The 25,636-nt window shown below is 39.3% G+C and overlaps 1 long non-coding RNA gene across 1 annotated transcript in view; it reads left to right on the top strand.

Annotated features, from left to right (window-relative positions):
- The window catches only part of LOC120504067, a 112,469-nt gene extending 89,312 nt beyond the window's left edge, over positions 1-23,157 (top strand). The window contains exons 2-5 of the long non-coding RNA XR_005627922.1: positions 6,197-6,295; positions 9,621-9,729; positions 17,768-17,809; positions 19,739-23,157. This is a non-coding gene — a long non-coding RNA (uncharacterized LOC120504067). The remainder of the gene's footprint in view (positions 1-6,196; positions 6,296-9,620; positions 9,730-17,767; positions 17,810-19,738) is intronic.
- Positions 23,158-25,636: the final 2,479 nt, after the last annotated feature.

The following is a 25,636-nucleotide window of genomic DNA, read 5'->3' on the forward strand; positions in this document are numbered from 1 at the left end:
CTTTGCTATTAGTAAGAGGCTGCTGGGCAGAACATGATCTTAATTTTTTGGAGTTTTTCTCAATCATATGAATTTTAGAAGAATACATCTTTGTATTTCTGGTTCAAAAACCCTATCAGGAGTGGCTCATGAGTCTCAGAGCTTAATAAATATTCAGCTGGCCTTATCTGATCCTTTCCTGCACTCTTTTGGAAAGCTTGTTGAATTTTATTCTGCACCTTTCCTGGTTCAGAGCTGATAAATACTCAATACTGAAATCATGTAAACAATGTCAGTGTTTTTAAGGTTTTTCAGAGCTAAAACACCCCATCTGATCACATTTCACTCTTTTCAGAAAATAAACAGGATGCAATAGATTTTTATTATCTTCTGTTCCAAAACTATGTCAGATTAGCTGCAAAATAACTTTTGTTTGACAATGTTGTATAAATACTTTTTACTTGAAATGGTAGTGATACCAAAAGATTTAAACCCAAGGGCTTTGAAGTATTGTCCAATTGTCTCAGTGTATACAGCATTAAGAAATGTTTTAACTTTTGTAGCTTTGAAGGGTGTCTTAATATTAAGCAAAAGCTGGTGTGCTTCTGCACCACATGGAAATGAGGAAATATTCAAAAGCACTTTTCCTTTTTGATTGTCCTTTATTGGGTGATGCTGAGTGACCACTTCAAAGATGAACCCCCTGCATTTGTGTGTTTGCACAGATCTTAACTCCAGCCCAACTGGGGCCTAAGGAACTGATGCAGTACAAAAATGACTGCTGGAGTTTTTGGGGAATAGAGCCACCTTTTGAATCACACTTTTCATGAAATAGCAATTTTAGTCCCTTATTGTGAGAAATGATGGATTGTATGAGTTGCTTTTTATAAAATAGCAGGAAAGATTATTTCAGAAAAGAAAGCAGAGACAATTCAGAAAAAGGAAAACCAAAATGTATCTTGATATCATTATTGAATTTGGTAGCAGAAAAAAAGAAAAACAAAAGAGAAAGAAAAGTAGATGTAAAAAAAACCCCAAAAGACATCAATAAGTCTTTGAAAAAAAAAGCCTGAAAGCTGTGTGAATTTGCAGCTTAAAAAGAAAATTTTTAAAATATCCTTTGAGTGGAACCCCATTGGCTGATCCCACCAGCATCAGGAGCTTGAAAAAGCCCATCAGTTTTCAAATCCACTGGCAGTTCATCAGGTTTCCTACTGGTGTCAGTGCAGTGGTGGTGTTGCACTGTATTGAAATCGTTGCAATATTCCCATTCCAGCAGTTTACATTTATTCCTGCATTTGCAGGGGTAGGAACAGCTTCAGGATGAGTCTTCAGCCCATAAAAAGCACTACAAAGGAAAATCATTTAGAATGGACCATCCTTTTAATTTTCTCACTTTTTGCAATGGAGGAACTTTGGGAAAGAAGGCTGAGGATGAAAGCAGCAAATAAAGCTGTGACAAAAGCCTTGAGATATTCATCTGCCTTTCAGTCACTGTGTGCTCCATGGCCATTGTCTTCTTACCTCGAGGTACCACTCATCTCTGGGAATTTTTACCTCAAACCTTATGAAAATGGAACAAAAAGTTAAAGGTTTTGAGTAGTGTTTGGAGGTATTATTTTAAGAGAATATTGAATTTGATAAAAAGGTTTTGGTTTTTTTTTTCCTTTTGAGTAATGGAAATATGATTAAAGTTTTCAGAAATGGTCAGTAATAAGTGAAAAAGTTCACATTTTAAAAGTTTGTTATATTTTCTGGTAGTCTCTCTACTCAAAAGAAAAAAGTATTAGAAACTTTTAATAGTGTGGGATAATAGATATGCTTATGATGAGTAAAAATGACAAAAAGAACAAGCAGGAACAAAAGTATTTTTGTACTTAAGACTGTTGGATGAAGTTTAAAAGAAGTCATATTATTCCTAGATTATAAGCATTCAATAACATCAAAGAATACATACTCAGCACATGGAGACATATATTCAATAGAAATAATTTTTTCTCTCCCCCACTCCTCAAATACTATTTTTTAAAACTGTTGAACTTTTATTTAATTCTATGAAGTGTTTCCTTCTTTTTTTTTGAGAAGTGCTTGTGAAATTTATGCCAAATGGAGGCCTTATTGTTGATTTAATATTATTTCAGTACAAAAATATCTATGCAGCACAGTAGCAATTGCCAATGATTCAGAAGCGCTCAACTCCATTAATCTCACATTAAAGATATAGATAATTTCCTACGCAGATAAAAATGTCAGGCAATATAAACTCAGAGCAGTCTTACCAGAAACAGAGACTTTGCATGGTGTTTGGTTCCTCTATGCTCATTTTTGCATCCTTCCCAAATACCCCATGAATTTCAGTGGTATCAGGCTTTGTGGCAGTACATAGAAACCAGTGGAAAAAAATTTCCAAAGGGAACTTTTGTTTGATTTTCTGGATATTTATTCTATGCAGGATTTTCTATTTCCCAGGGGCTTTCTCTCTTTTAAGTGAAGCTGGCTGGCTTGGTTGAAGGGTACAGATTTCCTGTCTCTGTAGGTTTGGCATCACAACAGCCCTGGTGTTTTTCAAAGAGAGAGAGAGAGCCCAAAGCGACTCAGCCCCTGCATCCCAGCTGAGATCCTGACTGGCTTTTTAGGGAACAGAAAATGAAACAGGCCTGAAAAAGAGGGGCTCTCTTGGAAGAGTGGAAGGGAGCATGAGGGGAATATCTCAGAATTATGGTGCTCCTCCCATGCCAGTCCCTGGGTCCTTCAGTAATTTCCATCCCACCATGGTAGGGTGGAAATGCAAGACAAGGTCTTTGCTCTCTGCCTGGGCCAGGAGAGATGCCTGAAGAAATCTGCCCCCAAGCACTGAATTTTATTTGCTTTTAATCTGGTTTCTAGGCCAGCATTAGCTGCAGATCCTGACTGGGCTGTCCTTTTCCCTCACAATTAATACTTGGATGAGACCCAAAGGCAAAGCTCTGTAGATAATCCCTCAGCAGAGGAGTATGAGGCTGCCTTTGCCAGTGTTGTGCTTTTTGGGTGCTCTTCTCTCAGGTGGGCACTGTGCATAGAGAACCAATTTGGCCTCTAGCTCATTTCTAATTTCTAGCTCTGAGTTGAAATGCTGGATTTCCTGCATGACAGGCCTATCCCTCTGTCCCGGATTCCTCACTTAACTCGTCTGAAACACACACTGTCTCCCTCTTCACTGGCTTTTGAAGTTTCACTCAATTTTATTTATTTTTTTTTTCCCTGAAAAAAGGGAGAGCATTCCCTTTGATTTTACTGCCCCTGGATGCTTCAGGAAGCAGCTCTGAGTGAGAATATTTGAAATGATGTATTGACATTTCAGATGGATCTCTGGCAGCCTTTCATGGCTACTGGTTTGACAGAGTGGCCTCCACTGAGCTGCTTTGTAAAAACCACATTGTGTGAGGTATTCTCCTAATATTTCATATTTTAAGCCAAAATAAATATTCAGGCAGAAGTAATTAAGGTGATTCGTGTACACTGAGGTTAGAAATGGTGGGCCTGCAGATAGAGGGGGGTGATTTGTCTGTGGGCAATGCCCTGATGGTTTAGGGGAGCAGCTCCCTGCCCCACACCATGACCCACCCAGGTGTCCCCAGCCATGAGCTCCTCTCACTCTGGGCACGGGGAGTTGATTTTCAGTACTCAGCAGCTTGTGTGTGTCCCACGGGCTGAACTGGTGATCTTGTTGCCAGCTCTTTCCTACCTGATTTTGGCCAGGATAAGGTGCTGCATAATTTTTCCCATCCCTTATAGGTGGAACCCCAATGTGCCACTTCCTTGGAGCTCATTATTGGGTTCAGTCTGTTTATGGTAGCAGGGATTTCAGGTCCTAATGTGAAAAGAGTTTTGATATTACTGTGGAAAGTGGTGTCTGAAGTCAGTTTTTAAGTAGCAGAAGTTGGAAAATAATTAAATTACAAAGCAGTTGAGTGGCCTTATACAACCACTTATTTTGCAACTTTCCTTTCCGAGAGGATCGCCCCGTCATAAAATCTGTTTTTAAAATTTCTTTTTGCCATTTTTAGGCACCTGCCCATTGTACCTGACATGCAGCTGACAGGGGAGAAGGAAATAAATAAAGGGAGGAGTAGGCAGTGGTTTTTTCTGGTATCACCTTGTTTTATGGAATAATTTTGTACCCTCAACCCTTTTTCCTTCTCCTGGAAGCACAGGTCTATATCAATGAAATCTCTTGGGAGCAGCAAGTCCCAAAAGGATGTGACTCCTGTGTCACCAGGGAATGAGGAGGGTGGCAGGAAGGGACCGTTTCAATGGTAGGGAAAGAGAGTCCCAGGGCATTTTTTTGTTTGTTTATTTATATTTGCATTTCACACAGAATAACTGTTTTGGTTTTTAATGATGTGTGAGGAGTGTTGCCAAAAATAGAAAACATTCATTTGAATTTTCAATGAAGCTGATTGTACCTCTCTTCCATTTAATTTCCATGAATATTCTAAGGACTATAAAGGGAATATTCACTGGAGCAATAAATGTTATGCTAATTCTGTGGAACAAAAAAGGGAAGTGAGTTTCAAATTCCAAATATTCGCAATGATAATCTATTTTATGCAGTACCCATTCAAAACCAGGCTTAATTTGCATTGAAGTCAGAGACTTGAGGTGTCTCTAGACTTCAGGGTATTTGTACACCTTCTGCAGAATCAGTGAATCTAAAATGCATCAAGCAAAATTGTGCCTGATGAAAGCATTGCAAATTTTAGGAACAAAAGAGAAACATATTTAATTTTTTTTTTTTCTTAAACCCATTTGGAAAAGGGGGAAAATTTCCCATAAGCTTTTGCAGTCCTTGTGGATTCCTTCAAACAGAATAAAGAGCGTGGCAAAAAGTTTTGTGAGTTTGATGCTGAGAGTTTGCCCCTTTCTGGCATTTTCCTGCTACTGCTGATTTTTCCATCAAAGCCAAGATCTCTTTGCATAATTATATTGACAAACAGTTATATTTGTACTAGAGAACAGACCATTAAACTGTTTTATAATATGCTTTTGTTTTGCTTTTTTTTTTCTGAAGTTTTCTTTTTATAAAGGAATTTCAATAAGCAGAATTTTAATAATGCTGATTTTTTTGTATATTTCCAGTATTTGTTTTAGAGTTATTTTAACCCTTACTTAGGTCACTCACCAAATCTTTTCCTTGAGGGACTTTTCTGCCTGAAAGGCCTCCCTGAGTGCAGACAGGTATTTTGACTCTGTGTTAACATGGAGTGCATTTAATTTTAAATTGATATTGCCTTTTGTTTCAATTTAGTTTAAGTCTCTTGCAAGTGAAAAGAAAATGAACAGGCACTCTGAAATCTGGAATAAGTGTGCAGGGAGGATAATTTCAACATCTGTAATACATGCTTTGTTGTGCTGAAATTTCTTTCCTTTTGTAGAGAGGAGAAAGCCTAATATTTACAGGCTGTAAGATTTTATTTATAGTGTCAATAAAACCTCAAAATATTATCTATACATGGGACAAATGCTTTGAAATTTCCCTACCAAACCAGCTTGATTGGCTTCTTTTCCTGCCTTTCAATGAAAATACAAATCAATATATAGTATTTCATTATCTTGTGTCCAGAAGCTGATTTGGCAATTAATTGTGCTGGATGTGAGCTCTGTGGCTGAGGGAGGGCTTACAAGGAGCAGGTGATGGATGCACTCCCCTTCCACCTTTGGAGACCTCACTTTAATCCTGCCAGAGATCACACTGGGAATTAGTTTCATGGGCATGTTTCACTCTTTAGGGCTTGTCTGTCCACATCATAAACCCATCAGGCCACATGGTGTAGCTAACAGTGAATGCCACAGAAAAGCTGCTAACCACATCAGCAGGCAGCTTTGGGAAGGGGTAATTCATGTCCTTTAGCAGAATTGTGATTGGGAGTAGCCAAGTTCAGTTTGTCCTGAATTTCAGCCCCATTTGAAAAACATTTTTTTTCCCCAGAGACCTTCCTGGAACTCCTTTAAGGTCCCAAGTGCAACTGTAGAATTCAGCATTTTAATATATTCAGGAAACACCCATTTGACAACAGCTCTTGTTGATTATTGGATCATGGTGACAAAATAAACCAATCCATCAGAATAAAGAGATGTCCTCAGGGGTGATTTGAATTCCAGTGTGACCTGTGTTCCCCAGGCAGCAAGAGAAGTTCCCAGAGGTGGTTTTAATTCCAGTGTGTCCTGTGTTCCCCAGGCAGCTCGGTGTCCCCATCCCAGGTTGGGGAAGAATCCTTGAGCCGGAACTTGGCGCCGCATCCAGAGCCTCACGACAGGAGCTGTGCCTCGAGTGGAGGTGAGAGGTTTATTATTTCACACATTCTGTGTGTGCCTTCATCATGCACACCCCCTATTTCTCACAAACTCCCTACCTGCTGAGCAGGAAAAAGGAAAAGCCGGGTGGGAAGCGGGAGGGATCTGTCTGCAAGAGGCACTTGTGCCACTCACACACGCAGGTGTGACGGCCTCATCAGCTGCAGTGCCCCTGCTTCACACCGAGCCCGCATGAATAAGCACTCCCAGATTAGCTGGTAGGCCTTTCATTTAGCATCTCAAGGTATGACTGTGTTTCTGGCATGTGGTGTAATCACAGGGAAGAGTTTTGATGGATAGCAGAGGAGGAGAGGGAGAGAGATGCTCACTGAGGCCAGCTGATGCATACAGGGTCGTTTATGTCTTGTCCATAAACTTATGAAGTACAAGAGGAGACCCCTGGGAGGCCAGTGACACTAATGGAAAAGTTAAGTGTGAGACTGTACAGCTGGACTTGATGCCTTTTATTCAGAGTTGTTATTAATTTAGACAAAAGCAATCTAAAGCTGTCAGGAGTGCAACCTCAGCATTCACTTCTGTAAATTGTCATAGTGTTCATCACCTCAATAATAGCAACTGAGGTGTGGGTGTTTGTCTTAGAGGTGAATCTCAACCTGCTGGGTTAACTTGTGATTTGGAAGGGAAAAATTATCTTTCATTCTCTAATAAGCTGTTGGGTTTTTCTTAAGATTGCCTTTTTAATATGCTTTGTTTTACTTTCTTAGTAGCTGATCTCCTTGAAAATGGTACAAAGCGAAAGTGTGAGCCCATAGAAAATGCAACAAGTGGAGTAGCAGGCATTGCCCTTTATCTAACTGCTCTGTGGATGGTTATCAGAGGCCATTAGTTCCCAAATTTCAAATATTCACAGGTATTTCTGATATTGTAAGGAAAGCTGGTGCCAGCAGCAGTGAACTTTTGTTCTCATTTCCAGTTACACTTGAGTACCAGCTGTACCATGTAATAGTTGTAACATTTTTTTTCCTTCAAAGAGAGCATCCCTCACCCTGATGAGAATTGCAGCCTGGAAAGATCATTCTGATTCAGTGATCTCAGCTGTCACCTCTCTGACCTCGCAAAATAGACTTTTCAGCTTTTGTATATCACCTCCTGCTTTCCCTGGGCACGGTGCATTCGCATCACCTCCTCCTCCAGGCTGACATTTGATTCATTGAGCTGCATTCTGATAGAGAAATCCCACATTAGCCCCTCTTGTTGGGAGACTGACAAAACCTTTGTGATGGATAAGCTTTCTTCTGAAGTTTGAGATAGCCTAGTGCACACCTGCCTTTTTTTCCTGTGATTCTGCACCTATGGGGTAGGGCAGCTTCAGAACCAGGACATCTGTTACATGATATTTTTAAACTCTAGCCGTGGAGAAGCACAAAATGATTGCATGTAATGTTAAACAACAGCTCGGTTCTCTTTCCTTTCCCTTATCTAAGGAAACATAACTCACTCTGTGCCTGTGTCCCTAATTAGTAACACTTGCAAGCCTTGACCTTTAACAGAGAGCTCAGCTCAGCCTCATCTGTAGAGAATTGCCCCTATGATGTAGCTGTGCATAATAATAAAAACAATTTAAAACGCATTAAAATGTTAAAAAAACCCACCACAACCCAAACCACTTAAAAGCTGAGACCCAGACTTCTCCACATTTATTCATGTTGAGCAGTAATTTGCTCTGGTAATGGTCCCAATGAGGCAGTTTTAAGATACTGTGGACTGAAAGTAAGAGCATTGTTTAATAAATAAGCAGTTCTGTCCTTCTTTATTCATTTATGGCTCAATGGTCTTTGTGTCCAGTTCATGATTTGTTGCCAGGACCAGCCTACTTTCAACACTGCTCCTTTGCCTTATTTTGTCTGATTATTTATCATAATCTGCAAGAAAAAAAAAAAAAGATTGCTAAAGCACCAGCTGGAGTGCAGTTATTTTGTCCAGACTGCTGTCACTGTTAGGGATGAGTGAAAATGTTTATTTACTGAGTGACATTAAGACTTTTTTCTTTGTTTATGCCACAACCATATATTGCCAGGCCTCAGTTTCTTATTCCAGATCATGGACGTGTCCTCTGCCTGAAATAATTTTAAAATTTAACTGGCTCTTATTCATAAACATTGATTTAATAAAACCTGTCTGTCCAGTTCAGGGAAAAAAAAAAAAAAGCCTGACTCCAACACTAATACGTTGTCTCTCAGTTGGTTCTGTAGTCTGAAGAAAAAGAATGCAATATACAATTAGTTTCTCTCTAGTCAGAGCACTTGTCCAGGGATTTCCATGGGATTTTCTACCTGCTTACTCTAAACTGGACTTCTCCCTTTGTATCAATAACTGAAAAAACAAATGATGAGTGTTTACAGCATAAGAGCTGCTATTGGTTGTACCTTAAATCTAACTTGTACAGGTTCTCAGATTTCCTTATTTTTACTTCATCTCATGGAGAAAATAATGGCTTTCAGTTTTATTTGGAGAAGAAATTATGGTAAGCCTCAGTACCAGGGGGGCTTTACCATAGGTTGGATTCCTTTTCTAATTTGGATGAAGCTGTGTTAAAATAAATTCCCCACCTTGAAGGTTTCATACATTAGAGAACAAAATTTCTGCTTTTAACAAAAGAGGGTTTGCTGTTACATCAGCAAAATTGAGAACAAAATCTGTGCCTGTTTTCCCTTTTCCTTTGTGAAGCCAGTAACGGTGGCTGCCCATTGTCAGACAAAATAAATATATAAAAATTTGTCTGCTATTATGCATTTTCCTGATATCTCCTCTTTGCACTAGAGATGCCAAATGTATCCAGGTGATATTTCAGTGCCCAACAACTTGTGAATAACACTTCCCTGAGCGTGTGCAGGGGCTGAATAGTCAATGAACCCAATGCAGCCCTTGCTGTGAGTCCCAGGGAGGCTGTGTGATGGTTACCACAGGGCTTGGATTTGGAGGAATGTGTTTTTCCAAGATTAAAGAGTGGGTATGAGCCTGATTCATTCCCTCCAAGTTGATGGTGCTCACCAAGTTTGACCTTTTTATGCAAGTGTATATTATACACTGCAGATTATCGTTTCATAGGCTGTTTTTTTCCCAAATATTTCTCTTTTATAATGTTAAAAATATGAATATTACTCTGATCTAGTATGTAGGGATGTTTCTTTTCATCTCCCCCCACTTTAATTCTAAGGAAAGAATACATTCTTTTGGTAACTTACTTGTTTCAACTAAGTGCTCTTAACCTCCAGTTTAGAACATTTGGAGTTTTAAAATTCAGATTTGGAGGGTCTGAAAAGGATGTGTCTACATTTACATTCCAGACTTCTGGAGCTGTGAGGAAAACAAGATTAAAGAAGAAATCTTTGGCAATGGAGTGCTACAACAACTGAACTGCTGACTTTTTTCAATGGATATATTAAAGATATTAAGGTAAGCTGCCATCTTAGCAAAAGGGGCTAAATTCTCTTGTATATTATATACTAAATTTCAAGAGGTACATACAGAGGACAATGCTGCCCTACTACTGAAAGTGTTCATTTTTCTGCATTTCTCTATGAATGTTGGATTTTTTGCTGTTGCACATGTACCATATACATTTGTAAGGGCCTTTTCCTGCAGCTGCCATGCAAATAGCTGTGAATTTTAGATGGCTGAGATCATACCTAACTCATCTCCCTTAAAAGCTACCATTTCAACTCCTCCTCCTCCCCTTGCTACTTGACCCAGGCTGTGTCTGAGCTGCTCAGCTGTGGAAACAACTGCAAAGGAAACAGATAATGATGGTAAACTGGGGTGTCATGCTTCTCTTTGTGTATGGCCATTGTAACACAGATCCAGCAGGCCAACAGTGACTCATCAGTGGCACCAAGCCTGCAATTTTGCTGTGTTTGCAATTTCAGAGGAGAAAAGCAGCTCACAATTACACATATTAAACTTTCAGATGATGCAGAAATGATGACGTGCATCACTTCTATTATCAGCCAAACTCCAGGGACAGGGCATCAGATTTTTATGCAGCCCAGGTGCACATTTTTTTATAATTTAATCAGCTCAAAGCACCCTCATTTCACCAGAGAACTCTAATTCATGCCTTGAAAACCACACCATGCCCTCTGTCTCCCCCCTGCTGCTGCCAGTAAATTACAGCTCACCATTTCTAACCCTTACCTGCATTTAATCCAGCGCTCTCTGCGAGGAGTTCAGCCAGCTCTGCTCCACAGGCTGAAAAAGCTGGACAAAAAATGCCATGAATTATCTTCATGGGGATTATGAATAGCAAAAGGGACTGCTTAAAAAAAAAAACAACCCAACAGCCCAAAAAGCAGCTGATAATTTGGTTTAGGCAAATACATGTGAGAAATATTTTTGTGCTGGGAAATTATGTCCCTCCACTCAGCAAGGATGTATTGGTTGTGGGAGAGGGACAGATCCCTCTCTGATTTCCTCTTTTCTGCTCCTTTTCCCTTCCCTATGTTGTCACAGGCCAGGGAATAGGCTGGCAGGCTGAGGAAGCAGCAATCCTGGTGGGGGAAACTCAGCTCACCTCTTGGCCAGATTGAAGTCAAATTTGGAAACCCGGTTTGGTATGATCTCAGCTACCTAAAATATGCAGTTGTTTGCATGACAGCTTCAGGAGAAGGCACTTGAAGTTTAAGGTGCGTGTACAACAGCAAAAGATTCAACATTAACACACAAATTCAGAAAAAGGAACACATTAAGTAGCAGGGCATCACTTTCCTTTATATGAACCTATTGAAACTTAAAATAAAATAGAGAAGAGAGGGATGGGGTTAGAGGGATGACCTAAGGAAATGCCATGGGAAGAGAGGGGCAGTTCCAGAGGGTAGAAACATGATTCAGGGCTGGGAGGAGGTTTTGGAGGGGATGTATGTGAGTTTGTTTTGCCTACCAAGAGCTTGCTGCCAGCACGGGTATTCCTAATTCCCATCTGGGTATTCCCTAATTCCCATTCCTAATTCCCATGTGCCTCTCCCCCTCTGCTTGTCCCACCCTGGAGAGCTCCTCATGGCCCTAAGCACTGGAATTGGCCACCTTGCTGTCCCCCCAAAAAGCTTAGTGGAGAAGCTGGAGCTGCTGTTTTGAAAGCTGTCCAAAGAGGATTTGGATGCTCTGCTCTGATTAAAAAACTGGTGGGAAAACAGGTGCCAAAATCCTGCTGCTGACCTCGTAAATCTGCCCACACCAAAAATCTCCAGAGAGACTTGAGAAAGACAAATGCCCCTTCAGCTGACTGGCACTGGCTGATATCACATCGGTTTCAAAGGATTTTTTTTTTCTTATGTATTTTTGACCACTCCAAAATGAATGGTGGGGATGGGGAGAGGAAACCCACCTAAGATTTTTTAAAAATGTTTTTCAATTTGGAATAATACTCTTCTCTTATTTAAGTTTCCTTTTAAAGGGAATTTAAAAAAAAAATCCAACTAGTCAACCAAAAAATTAATTTTCTTGCTGTTCTAGTTAAAACTATTTCTAGGTACAGAACTTGCCAGTCTTTGTAGATATTAGCATAAACTAGGAGAAAATATTGAAAATTAAGAAATGTACTTTATTTTTCATCACCAAAAGAATATTTTTACATTCAAAGAGTGGGTGAAGAAAAGATAATCAAAGCTTAATCTCCACTTAACAAAAACATTTCCATACATTTTACTCATATGAATAATTCACAAGAAATGAGTCACAACTGAGGAGTGAAAAAAACTTCCACAGACATGAAGAAAAATATTAACAGTGGTTATTCCTTGCTTTAAAAGAGCACTCAAAAATTAAAATGCTGTGAAGTTTAGAGGGGACCAACATGCTTAATTTCTGTTAGCTGAGCTTTGTCATTTGGTAATCAAGGTAAACATTGTAGGTTTTATGAAAGGAAAAGAAGTTATCTTAAAAATTCATGATTCCTGCTTAACATATCTGAACTTTTATAAATTTAGAAGTTACAGAACATCTAAAGAAATCATATTGGCTCATTCAGAGCAGTGTTGAGTGTAATAATAAAAGTCCATCCAGCTGATTGTAGGGAAGTTACTGATAATCTGATACGTTTCCTCTGGCGATTAAAACATTTTGCATGATGAGCTGAGACACTGGAGTATTTTTCAGGTTTATAGATTTGTCAGTGTCATCACAATTAAAGATTAACAGGACTCCCAGTGCTTCTTCTTGGAATTTACCAATAACACCAGAATAAATTAATCCAGATCCTCTTTCCAGAAAAGATCTGCTGCCCATTAGTACTATGTGTCCCAGATAAAAGTGATCCTGATGTCTTTTTCTCTGACATTCCTGGTGAGGGTGAAGTTAAACATGCTTCAGATCCATACAGAATGACTGAAGTATTCCCTTTTCCCTTCCTATTTTTGATAATTATTCATTGTTAGCCTCTCCATAGTGGAAATGGAGAAATGCATGAACAGTGATGTTCAGTATTTTGGGATTTCAAATCTGCAAAGGCTGTGCAGTTCACTTTGCTGCTTTGGGTGTAGAGGTGGATGTGATGGAGCAACAGGTTGAGGCTGCACAATGATACACAGAGATCAGAACATGGGGCAAATCCCTGGAAACTCTCAAAAAACTGTAAAGAGATCTGAAAATAAGACAGAATGCCTGTCCTTGTGATGGTGACACACATCTCTCTGCAGGTTTGAGCTATGTCAGAGCAGCTGAGGGTTGTGTGTAGTTACAGAGGGCACATCACAAAGTGTATCCATGTGTGTAGGTTGTGAATTCTGCCCAGGATTTACGGGACACAAAATTTGCATTGTCTGATATTCTGTGTGACTGGTGAATGCTTTAAATCCCAAGTAGCTTCAAGCCCACAAAATTTGCCAACACCATAGAAAGATGAAAAGTTGCTGCAAACCATTTTCCCTAAAATTCTTTACTGAAACACTTCTTACTTATTTTAAAAGCAATACATATTTCCCCAGGGAATGTCTTGGCTTTCCAGCTCTTTTGCTGGTGCCAGATATCAGTGCCAGGGCTTCCTGCTGTGCCTCCAGTGCTTCTTGTGCAGGAATTGCCTGCAGGCCAGGGTCTGATTTGGCTGCAGGCAGCAGAGGGGGCTGCCATGGCATTGACTCCTGGTGTATTTCAGATTATAACTATTGACCCGGGGGTGAAAGGCTCTGCTTCCCATTACCCACACCCTGAGTCATCCTGCTCCCTACAGCAGGGCTCAAAACAGCTGATGCAGGATGCTGCTGCTCAATAGCATCTGCACTAAGAGCACTTACTCAGATTTATTGGCCAGCATAACTTTCAGGTTTTGTTTATTGAACAGCAAATTGGTATTTTTATGGAGCTGCACTCATGAAATCCTCAAGTCCTTATGCATCTCAACTTTTTGCTGAAGACAGATATCTTGAATAAGAATTAAAGGCAAGGCAGTCTGAAGTTATTTTAGAATCCTAGCATATTGTGATTCACAACAATTTACTGGATATAGTAAAAGCTCTGAATTCAGGAAATCCCTTGGTGTGACATTTTTCTGATTTGAGGGCGGTGGCAGTCCTTTTAATTTGTGGTTGAGACTTACGACATGTTCTCATTACTGCTGTCTGAAAAGCTGCACATGTTTGCATTTCAGCCCTATTATTTGCTGGGTGTCTCTGAGTGGAGGAGAACTGAGGTAAAAGGGACCCAGAGTCAAGGAGGGGAATCCTTCTTGCTCTTGGATACAGGTGAAAATCTGGACCATCAGCACCCTGTCATGTTTATCAGCTGATTTTTTTCTTTCTTTTTTCACATCACTCTAAACAACAGATGCTGTGTCCCATTCTGTCTGTATTACCCTGTAACCAGCTTTTGGTTGCATGTTATAACAAAATGTAAAGCTCCTAGGCACCAGATAATTCAAAATTTTCACTGCTGTCTTATATTTTTACATTAAAATTGTGCATTGCAGAAAATCACAGCACAAGAATTTGGTAGGGAAGAACTTCAGGTTTTTTGCTTCAACGTAATTCAGTCTCTATGGTCAGATTTTACATTTCTTCTGCTCCTCTCACTTGCTCTGAAATACCTCCACTTAAAAGTGCTGCACCAAAAAGTTAGTGTTGAATAGATAATTTGTGCTAATAGAAACAAAATTTGCTTGAATAAATCCCAGATAATCTTTTGCAGAGCTATTCTCATAAATTTGTATAGAAAAGAGTTTTATACAATAAGCACGAAAATTGTGAATGGTCAGAGTTGGATTCATGTTGAACTTCTTTTCTCCAGGCACACTTAAACTGTGGAGCTGTTTTCCTGAACTTCAAGGCAGTGTATTTATTTTAGATATAAAATTTATAAGTTACCAATGTTCCTGAGGCATCTATAACTGGTAATTTCCCACACTGTCATGTGGTTGTAATGTTATTTTTTTCACTTGTGTAATGCTAAAATTGTCATGGATTGTCAGGGCAACAAAGAAATTGCTTCTTTATATCCTCAATGCTTTTGGTTAAGAATTCATTATGCATTATGAAAAGTGATTTTGGAGCACTGGTGAAAATAATTTAAAAAATCTTGGCTATAGGAACAGCAGTGATAAACGTCTGCTTTTATATGGAAATATAGCAAAAAATAAGAACAGAAGCTGTCTTTTTAAGCATCTTTTCTTTAAAAATATCACTAAAAATTATTTATACCATTGATTCCACATCAAATTTAGGAGCAGATTTCTTATTTTTGAGTATTTCTGATCCTCTTATTTTTCCAGTCACCTTAAAGACTGTAAATAGAAATTACAAAGGATTTTAAAATACAGTTTGAAAACTCTTAGTCAAGAATGGCCAGGATTTCGAATGAGAAATGGCAAAAGCAGAAAACAAAAAAAAAAAAAGAGTAATCTGAAGATTTTATAGGTTTATTGTCATTAGCTGGAAAGAGGAGCAGTCTGGAAGGAAGTGGGCACATTAAATATAACTAAGTCTGCCACATTTCCATCTGCTTTTATGTATCCAAACCAGAAAGGAGCCACCTGCTAATCAGAAATGCCATGTCTCATTTATGAATGCAATTAGTCTTTTTTAGTTAATTGTCTTAATTAGTTTGGAAAACTTTAAACATATGGGCAAACAGCAGAAGATCAAAAGATAACAGTGCTGCAAATGGAAATGGTAAAAATATGATGAGTAATCAAAGGAGTTCAGGGCAAAATCATGAAAATTGCAGCATAAACAAGGTTGTGGTAAAAATAATAATTAAAAACCCCAGCCAATTTTAGCAAAACATTGTCTAAACAACCGATTATCTAAACAAAACATAGGTTAAAAATGGAAGAGGGAGAAAAGCAATGAAAATTGTGTTCCCGATGCCTTGGTACTTCCCTCACCTCCAAAAAGCCCATGATATAAACCCAGACTGAGGAAAAGGCAAAGAAAAAGAGCTCAGTTCACCATATTTAAGTATTCTGCTTAAGTACACACCTACTTTGTCTAGCCTTTAGCTGGTTCTTTTTATGCCCTTTTTGCTTCCTCAGTTATTTTCATGTAGAAAACCTATATAAGTAGGTTATTTCCATACCACACACTGCCATCAAAGGCAACAATGAGTTTCTAGATTTTCTGAAGGCATTTACTCACTTTTTGTTGTTGTTTCTACAGCTGTGAGCACAGCCAAATTAATCCATCCATGGAATTTGAACAAAAAAAGTGCAGTTTTCACTGAGGAGCAAAGCACTTCTGCCTTTGGAAGTAGAATTTTGAGGTTGGGTCAGTATTGGATTAATTCTTTGGCACTGGTTTCAACCTGCCAGTTGTTAACTCTGGTTTAGTTCTGGTCAGTGATAATCCTGCCCTTTGGAGTAAATTCCATGCCTTGAACAACTCCAGTGAGGTCCCTGGACAAGCACTGATTCTTCAGGAGGTTTGAATTGCTGTGATGTATCCATGAAAAGTCCATTCCCCCTCATCATTCTCTTTGATTTCCCTGGAATTTCTCTATCATCACACCCCTTCCTTCTGCAAATCTGCACTTTCAGGGTCAAATCATTCCAGTGCCAAGAACTAGAGGATGTGTGCCTGATATTTTGGAGCCTGCTGGAAGCATTTTTGCTGCTTGGCATCTCGGGAGGCTCCCCTGACTTCAGTCCTTCCCGGCTGGAATGTTCCTGCTGGAGCAGTTCTTTGGCTGGATGACTCTGAAATGAGCTGCATCCATTCCATTCAGCAGAGCAACAATGTCACTTTGGCACAAATGTATTTGTTTAGTTGAATTCAGGAGGTGTCTGGGATGTGCAACCTTGTTTTTTATGAAAGAGAGCACCCAGGTAGCTTGCAAGACATCTGGAGTGTCGGGGAATGATTGGCTTGTAGCATGAAACAGACTTTTGGGATAAAGATGAGGAAGAGTGAGCTTTAATTAAAAATCCTCTCAGCTTATCTTCTCACTCAGGGGAATGTGATTTTTCAACCATTAAAAGCAACTGGAGCATTGCAGTATTTTTTTTTTTTTTCTGGAAGGAGAAATAACTTCTAATAGAGTGAGCTGTGCAATTCAGAAAATTCAAATGGGCCCCATTTGCTCTGCTGTGTAGAGGATGCAGTTTCCCCACTCACATCAAACACCCATCATGCTAAACAGGGAGTCAACCATCAGCTGAATTAAACAAAATCCAGGGAATTGCAGGGAAACTTTGGAAAAAGGCCTCAGCTTGAAAAGAAATGACAGAGCAGCGTGAAGCCTGGATATTTGTGAGCACAAATTAACATTTCTCAATTACCCAAAATACTGGCTTCACCTGCTCCGTTGTGGGAATTGATGTGCATAGACAGATAAAATATTGGCAGTTATTTGCAAGTCATCAATAAATCAATAACTGATGTAAAACCACATGAATTGAGCAGTTTTTTCCACCTATGGTGCTGCTGAACATAAAGATCAGGCTGTTGTGAGAGGCTGGAAAATGGAAACACTGAACTGCAGAGAACTTTTAGTTCTTTTGTGATATTTGTGATGTTGCTCAGAGATATTATAGCTTCTCCATGCCTTAAATAGTGTGTGTGTTGTACTGATATTATTGTTTCTGTCCTTTGTAGTTAGAAAAAAATCCAGGGTCTATATCAGACAGCAAATTAACTTTTTTTGCTCTGTGTACAATGCTTATTTTGTAGTAGATGAAAGTGGAAAAAAAAAGTAAATAATCCCACAACTGTCTCCTTTACTTCAGTTACTAAAGGAAAAGTGAATAGGACCAGGTGTTTGAAAAACCCTGTCATATAAAGATTTCCACTTTCTTTGGAAAGCAAGAATATTGAAGGAAACCTACAATTTCTGGTTTCCTCTAGAAACAGTAACACTGACCTTCCTCTAATCCTTTTGACCCTACTATTGTAAGGCTGCTTATAAACAGAAATAGAAACCACATGCTGTCAGTCAGGGCATCCTTAATTTCTCATCCTGAGTAAAATAAAGCTAAATCCTTTGTGAAAGAGCTCATAATTCTTCTCCTTTCTTGCAGCTGAGAAGGATCATAATGGAAAGTGACACTGAAAAATCACAGGTGGGCAAGAGTTGTGGCAACACCTTTTAGAGCTGAAAAATATCCATCCAAGAGAGAAAAGGATGTGGGTTTGATGGCTTTTGGTTTGTATGTTTGGGGTTGGTTGGGTTGGGTTGGCTGATTTTTGTGTGTGAGTGTGCTCCTACAAACAGCCTCTTTATTATAACTACCTTCCTTTAAAGAGGAAATTAACTGTTCCCCAGAAATTAAAAATTAGTGTAATTGTCTTTTTAAACCATCTCAAAGCCATGGGAACAGTGGGGATGTTCAGGCAGGCAGACTGTAGGCCAAAGGAAAACCCCTAAAATGCCTTCAGCATAGATATGAGGAGCTCAGAAACATTGGTTTGCACAAGAAAAGAGACGAAATAAATTCCAATTTATAGGACTGGGTATCTTCATAAATGAGTTTCAATTACATATGGAGATATCAAGAACAGAAAAGGGAAGGATTAAAGAGAAGAGCAACTTTCAGAGAAGTCCTGATTGATTTAGATGTCTTGAAAGACTCTGTCCCAAGTAGGAACAAAATCAGAATTCCAGTGGCATGTATTAATAAATAATTGATTTGAAGGGGTCATGTGCCTCTAGAAGATAACATGATTCTAGGAAAAAAAAGAAAAAAAGTGTTACTTTTTCTTGGCTCCTCATTTATGCTAAGGCAGTTTTGATTATATAAAAGAATGGGTTGTACACACATCTCTCAGGATGGGGTTAGGTTATGAACCTGCCCTTGGCTTGGGGACTGCACTAAGTCACCTTTATTCTGTAGGCTCAATATATTTTTAAAATTTTTTTTAAATCATTATTTATTTAATGTTTTTACATTTTTTTATTCCATATCTGCCTTTAGTGAGCTATAGTAAGATATTGTCTGGTGTGCAGTGTATCAAGCACACACACATCTCTCATGATGAAGTTAGGTTATGAACCTGCTCTTGGCTTGGGGACTGCACTGAGTCACCTGTATTCTGTAGGCTCAATATATTTTTTAAGAATTTTTAATCATTATTTATTTAATGTTTTTACATTTTTTTATTCTATATCTTCCTTAAGGGAGCTATAATAAGATATTGTCTGGTGTGCAGTGTATCAAGCAGCCTGGATAATGGATTGCCATCCCAAATATCAAGCAATTCAAGTGATGGATTTTCATCCCAGGACAAGTCAGGACCAATTGCTCTCAAGGTCAGAATAGAACTGGTGGTGCAGCCATAGTTCAGAACATCACAGAGATTATATGAAGCCTTCTGCTTCTGTAAAGTTCGTCATTTGCTCACAAAGTTCCTGATTTATAGGAAATAATTGTGTCTGGATATTTCCCAATATTTGAGTGTTAAAACAATCAGTGAAAATCTGATATGACTGGGTTACAGTTACTGAATTTTTTTTCTGAGCTACTTGGAAGCACATGGATAATGAGGTGATTGCTCCTTAATTCTTTTTGGAGTGATAGATAAGAGTAACTGATCAGGGATCTTATTGCTTGTCAGAATGAGTTTGGTTAGGAGGAAACACATCTCAACTCCAAGACCAGGTTTCTCCTAAAAGAAAAGTACAAGCAGCTGGGTGTCTCTAGCAGATGCTGGGTGTTTTAGATGTTCGAACCCCAGAGAGCAGATATTCAGGTGCAAACTTGTGTTGGCTGGTTCAACTGGAGACTCAAGACTGTGTCTCCCCTACCTCAGGTTAGTGTGAATGTGTGTATTTTTTTATATAAAGTGCAAAGCTACCTATAGGAATGATTGAGACATGAACTGTGGCTAAGAAATAACCTAAAGAAAGTATTTTGAGAGATCCCAATTATGTATTTATTGTATTAGTGTGACTTCTGTACAGAAAAAACTGCATATTAAAAACAAACTGCAAACCATTGTGAACTTTTGAGCTCAAAATGTGATTACAATATTTATATTGTTTTCTTCATCAGGTTGTGCATTAAAGTCCTGAGATGCCATCAGTTTTGGGGAGAAATCTCTATCAAGGTCGTTCTGTTTGCTGCATCAGTCGCTCACTTACATTGGGGGGACCCCGCAGCGCACGGCGGTGCCTTGAGATGCCAATTACTCTGATTTGGAATTTTGTGTACAGTAATTAAAGAGCCAGGTAGCAGCAGACATGTGTTACCCCGAGATAACACGCTCCTTGGAAGGTTCATGAGGCAGGAGGTGAAGTGAGTGCCTCCAGTGACCTGGGGAAGGCATTTATCTCAGCGCTGCACGAGCTGGGGGGGCACTGCCACTGTGCACCAGCTATCAGCACTATCAGCTGCACTGTGATTGATTGCAGCATGTCAAACAGATGTTTAAAACATGTTCAGCCTTGTGCATCATGTGATAATTAAGTCTGACTCTGAAGGACCAATGTATCAGGTGTGAGGAGATAGGAGCGTGAAGTGTTTGGGTTTGGTTTTTTTGTTTGCACTGGGATACGCATGACTGGCAAAAGTGATCTTGAAAGGGACTTTGAGCTCCAGAGTGCCACAGCTTCAGCAAACCCAACATCCATAATGCAGGAGAGTGCTCGCATGGAACTGGCTCAAGTGGAGCTTTCAGAGCTGGTGTGTATTATTCCTTTTTTTCACAAATGTGGGTGTGCACGAGCATGTGTTTGCACACCCAGAGTGATCTCCACGGTGTTTATTTTTACCCCCTGCCCAGTGCTGTGAATTATTTCATTCTTCAGGTGACTGACAGGCAACGATTTTCCAGCAGCACAGAGCAGCCTGGCACTGTCCCTGGGATGAGGGCTGGCTGCTCAGCACAGCCCTGGCAGACAAAGGGCTTTGTGCTGCCTGCTCTGCCCACATCACACCCAGGAGAAAGGTCTATCTTTAATCTGGGCTGCTCGGGAAATCAAAGCGGGGGGATTAAAACAAGAGCAGTGACTGATTTCCGTAGGAGATCGCTTTCCTGTTTCATTTGATAGAATGAACAGCAGAATCAAAGCAAGGTTAGAAGCCCCATGTACCTTTTTTTTTTTTCCCAGCAATTTTTGTGGTGTCAGTTCACAAGGTATTATAATAATGGAACACATGTGCGATAATGATTTTAGAAATTTTCCTTCTTTTTTTACCTTAGAACAATTTACATATAGATGCTCTGGCAAGGTGTGTGCCTTCTGAGTCATCAGGCTAGTAGTTAAACATGTTAAAGCTGATTAAATCTGCAGCTGTTTGTTTCTTTGCATTCTTTTGATCTCTGCTAAAAATAGCCCCAGTGCCTTCATAAGGACTAAATTTCAAAGGTATGGTGGGATGTTGCTTCAGCCCTGGATTTGAACAGCCAATAATGAACAGCAAAAATCTGGTTTGTGCTCAGAGGAAAGAACAGTGAGAGGAAGGCAGGAGCTGTGGAAGAGTCCCCAAGCTTGGCTGGGCTGCCAAGTGCTTTGTCAGGGAGGGAAATGTTGTGCCCTTTACTGGCAATGCCCCCCTACAAGTGAAATGTACTTCTCTCATGTGTTTTAGATAAACTGGTGAATTTTTTCCCCCTTCTTTTTTTTTTTATATCTGTAAAATGAGGTTAAGGTGGCAGTGTAAGATCTCGGCTTATTCTGTGCTGGCTTTCTTTGCACTTCAGTGGAATCACCATGGGATGGTGATATCCAGCTCTGCATTGCTGCTATTTCTCACTTTAATGACCCTGGTAAATCTTTAATGATTGCCATCACTGTCAGAAGGGCACAAAGGGCCCTCATCTGTCTTGATGCAACCTAAGAAAATATGCTCACAGATGTCAGTTAAAATAATGGCATTGGTGGTAGGTCACTTGGATTTTTATGGGTACCCACCTCTTCTTGCAAAAAGCAGCACAGGAATCCCACTCTTAATCATTATAATCACTTAAAAAACCCAAATGTCCATGTCTTAGGTTTTGGGGCTTTTTTATTAACTAGGGCAGCACATTCCAGACAAAAAGAATTGACACAGGCACTTCACAGGAATGGGTCTCCTAATTTCTGTATTCCAGAGCAGCTGAGACATAAGATCTTATTTTAAATTAGGCATTTCCAAGTGTGAGATTTTCACCCAAAACTTTGCTTGAAAGTCCCTGTTAGAAGAATCCATTCAACATCAGAACAAAGCTTTTTCCACCACTCAAGCATTGTTTCATCACGAGTGATTTCCCTGTCATAGCATAGCCTTTAAGACATAATTCTCTCAAATTATGGGGTGTGCTAGCAACCCTGAGAGTCAGAAACTGGATATACACATCTCCTGCTCTCATTAATAGCACTTGCCTGCCTAATTCACTGAGCAGCACAGAGAAGATGGAGCCCTGTGGGTCAACAGCAATGGATTCAATGAGGTCTTCACCTTCTAAAAATGTCATTAGTGGGAGTAAGAGCTGGCTGTGGGCCCTGGTGTTTGCTACAGCCCTCTGGAGAACATAAATCTGACACAGAGGTGCTCAGGCTTGCCTGGGGAAGCTCCCACCCATTGTTCCATTGGCTACCACTCTCGTTCACTCTATTTCTGCTGTGTCACCAGCTCATCCGAGTGTAGGGACAGACACTGAGGCCTTGCCTCCTGTCTGCACCCTTCCCAGAATTAAATGCTCATGCTAAGCTAACTCACGTCTTTAAATGAGTTCAGTTCCCACCAAAATTTGTCCCCATATAGTTTTTCATGCCTGGTTCAGCTGCAAGGCTCACACTGGGTTTGCAGGTTGATCTGGACAAGGAGAAGGTTTTTCTGGTCATCTCTAAAGCAGGGACTTGATAGCACTTCTGCTTAGTGGTGATGGAGTGTGGGATCAGATTAATGTGTCTCCTGGAGCTGGGTATTTTTGTTTTCCTTATTATAATGTACTCAACTACATATTAAATCTAATTTTTTCCTGCTTTCCACAGAAATGTCAAGGCACTCTATCTCCAAACCTGATCAGTAAAATGGGGATGTATTTAAGAACCCTTCTTCTTGGGATGTTGTTCAAAACAGAAAAAAACTTGAGAACTTTTCTGCTGTGTGTGGTAGTTAATATTTGAATCCATTTAACATCCAGAGCCTGACATTAGGAAAGTGTGGATGACCTAGAAAACCACAATGTAATCTTATTTAAAAAAACCCAAAGTACTCAAGCTCTAATAAATCATTATTTTATTCATAAACCATATATTCATAGCAGATTTTATTACACTTCTATGCTCACCTAACTTTGTAGTCTCTTTTGATTTTCTTTTTGTCTGTAGTTATTTTCCACTTCTAAGACATTTGATCTGTGTTTTCCTTTAGACCTCTGCCTCTTTGTATAGATTACTAGAAAGGAGCTCAATTACAATTTTGTCTCTGATGTGGATATTTCTTTATTGAAGGTTGTACAAAGGCATCCTTTCTCAAGCTCCATTTCAAACAGGGCTTCAAATATAAACCATAAAAAATAAAAATAAATAAATAGCTAATCTGAGCAGGCCGAGACATGTTTAATTTCAGCTTTCATGGCTGTGTGCTTGGTACAATGTCAGCAGCAAGTGTTCACAATCTTCTGTGCTACACAATTTGAGCAGTCTCAGGACTTCCAATATTCTATTTGAGTATTTTATGTTCAGCTCCTTGAAAAAACTAGATTCTTGAAGAATGTATCATAGTGGTTCAGCTGTAATTTGAGGATGCAGAATTCCTCTGCTAAATATGCATTTTTTTCTCCCTTGGATATGGGATTTCCTGTTGGCATTTTGTGTTTTCCTCCTGCAAATAAACACAGCACAGAACTTTACAGTCTGTGATGAGGCAATGTGAGAGTGTTCTTCTGGGAATACACTTTTTACATGTGTTAATATAAACGATGCAATAGTTCCACAGTTAAAATTTTCACTTAAATGTATTTTAACCCACTTTGGCAGATATGGATTTATAGAAAGACTGTTCACCCTACACTTACAGCACTTACTGTGATTGCTGGGTGAGTTCTGTGAGAATTTATGAGCAATGATATTAATTAGCTGAGTTATACATTTTATTAGATACAATTTTCCAGCCATATAATTCTTGGAATCTGAAAGACAAAAATTGACCTACTTGGGGTTTATTCCACAGTCAAGGCTAGAGATTTTCAGTCTTTCTCTGTAGGCATATTTTAAGTAATGATGTAATAGTTTTTATCAATTTCCATGTCGTGTTGTAGTATTTTCTTGATGCTATTTTGTCTTCAAACATCTTTGAGATGAAAATTCAATTGATGTAGTGCTGCTTGTTTAGAAAGAGAGGGATGCACAGCTGAGTTTTCCCCAATGACTGGTATATGAAGACTAGATAGAATATTTTTAGTTAAAGACGGCTTGAGTTTCAAGTTGCTAAACATAAAACTCTTTTAAGGTATTTGAACGTTGGTGACTTCATGTTAAGGAGATATTTCAGAGACAGATGGTATTTGTGTTTGAAGTTATGTCCTGACTGCTCTGCAGGATACAGGACTGCTCTCTATAGACTTCTAACCTCAAAGGAACAATCTTGCTGCTAATATTTCCTTACTGAGATGGATGGAGAGCAAAACAAAAAACGTTGTGTCATCCTAACCTCTGAGTAGAAAGGGATGATGGAACCTGAGCTGCATTGGCACTTGATGGGAACAGGAATTGGCACACTTGGCAGGAAATGTCACCATTTTTCAAAGTATCAAATCCAGATCTGGCTGGCAAAGTGAACATGCTCAATGGCTGTTGGGCGTGGGGGAGAGGATGCTTCAAGAGAACACAGACTGAAGAGGAGCCAAATGTCATTTGTCAGCTGTGGGCTGAAGGTGAAATCCCCCACCCTGAGACCTCCATGGGGCTCAGGAAAAGACCCAGACACTGCAGCCACCTCCCCAGCCGCCAGCTCAAGCCCATGATTCTTCTGTAAGTTGTATTTCTTATTGTATCATAGCTGTGTCATTTGAACTGAAGATAGTGAGGGTTAGGCCCACTTGCACAGGAGATGTATTTGGTTTTTCTGGTCATCTCTAAAGCAGGGACTTGGTGACAGTTCTGCTTAGCAGAAGCAACTTAGTAAGCACTAAGCCTGAATAGAGGAGTGAAGTTATCCTAAATACATTCTTTATTTTTTGGTTTATGGGGTTGTAGATCAAGAAATATGTTAAGTTTTTCCTGGTTTTCCCCAGGTCTTGTTAATGGTTGGTTTTGTGCTTCTTAGAGGAAAATTGCTGTTGTTCTTTTTTGTTAAAACAAGAAAAACTTTTCAGTATCTCATCTTTAATACAGCTTGGAGAAATTTTTCCTTTTGATCTTCATTCATTTTTTTGCCCTTTCTTCCTAGAGGAAAATTGCTGTTGGTTTTTTTTTTTTTTATTTTTTTTTGTTAAAACAAGAAAAACTTTTCAGTATCTCATCTTTAATACAGCTTGGAGAAATTTTTCCTTTTGATCTTCATTCATTTTTTTGCCCTTATGTAAACTTGGATTTATACTCCCTCTCTTACTGGCAATCTGCCATGTTCTTTTGAATTCTCATTTATTTGTCTCTCTCTCCCTGCTACCTTCTGCTTCCTTTCTCAGTAAAATTAACCAGCTCTTTCTTACACCACAGCTCTGAATTTGATCCACTGACTGATCCAAATGCTGCTTGTTTCTGTATGTTCTTTGTGTCTGGAGTGAATTCTGCTTTAGCCCTGCAATTACCATTACAGCTGATTAGAAAATCAAATTTTTTCATTTGAAATGTTTCACAAAAAGCAAGTTTCTAAAAATGCTTCCATTGAACATTGTAGGAATGTCCCCGTTTTCTCTGTGAAAGACTGCAAGCAAATGTTGGGAGTTTTTTTAGCATTTTGTTGAGACTGGCACGGATGAAAAAAAACCTACATTAGCAGAATTTTTTTAATTACGGAAGT

The sequence above is a fragment of the Passer montanus genome, unplaced genomic scaffold, assembly GCF_014805655.1.
Source record: "Passer montanus isolate IOZ18808 unplaced genomic scaffold, ASM1480565v1 scaffold28, whole genome shotgun sequence".
Classification (NCBI taxonomy): domain Eukaryota; kingdom Metazoa; phylum Chordata; class Aves; order Passeriformes; family Passeridae; genus Passer; species Passer montanus.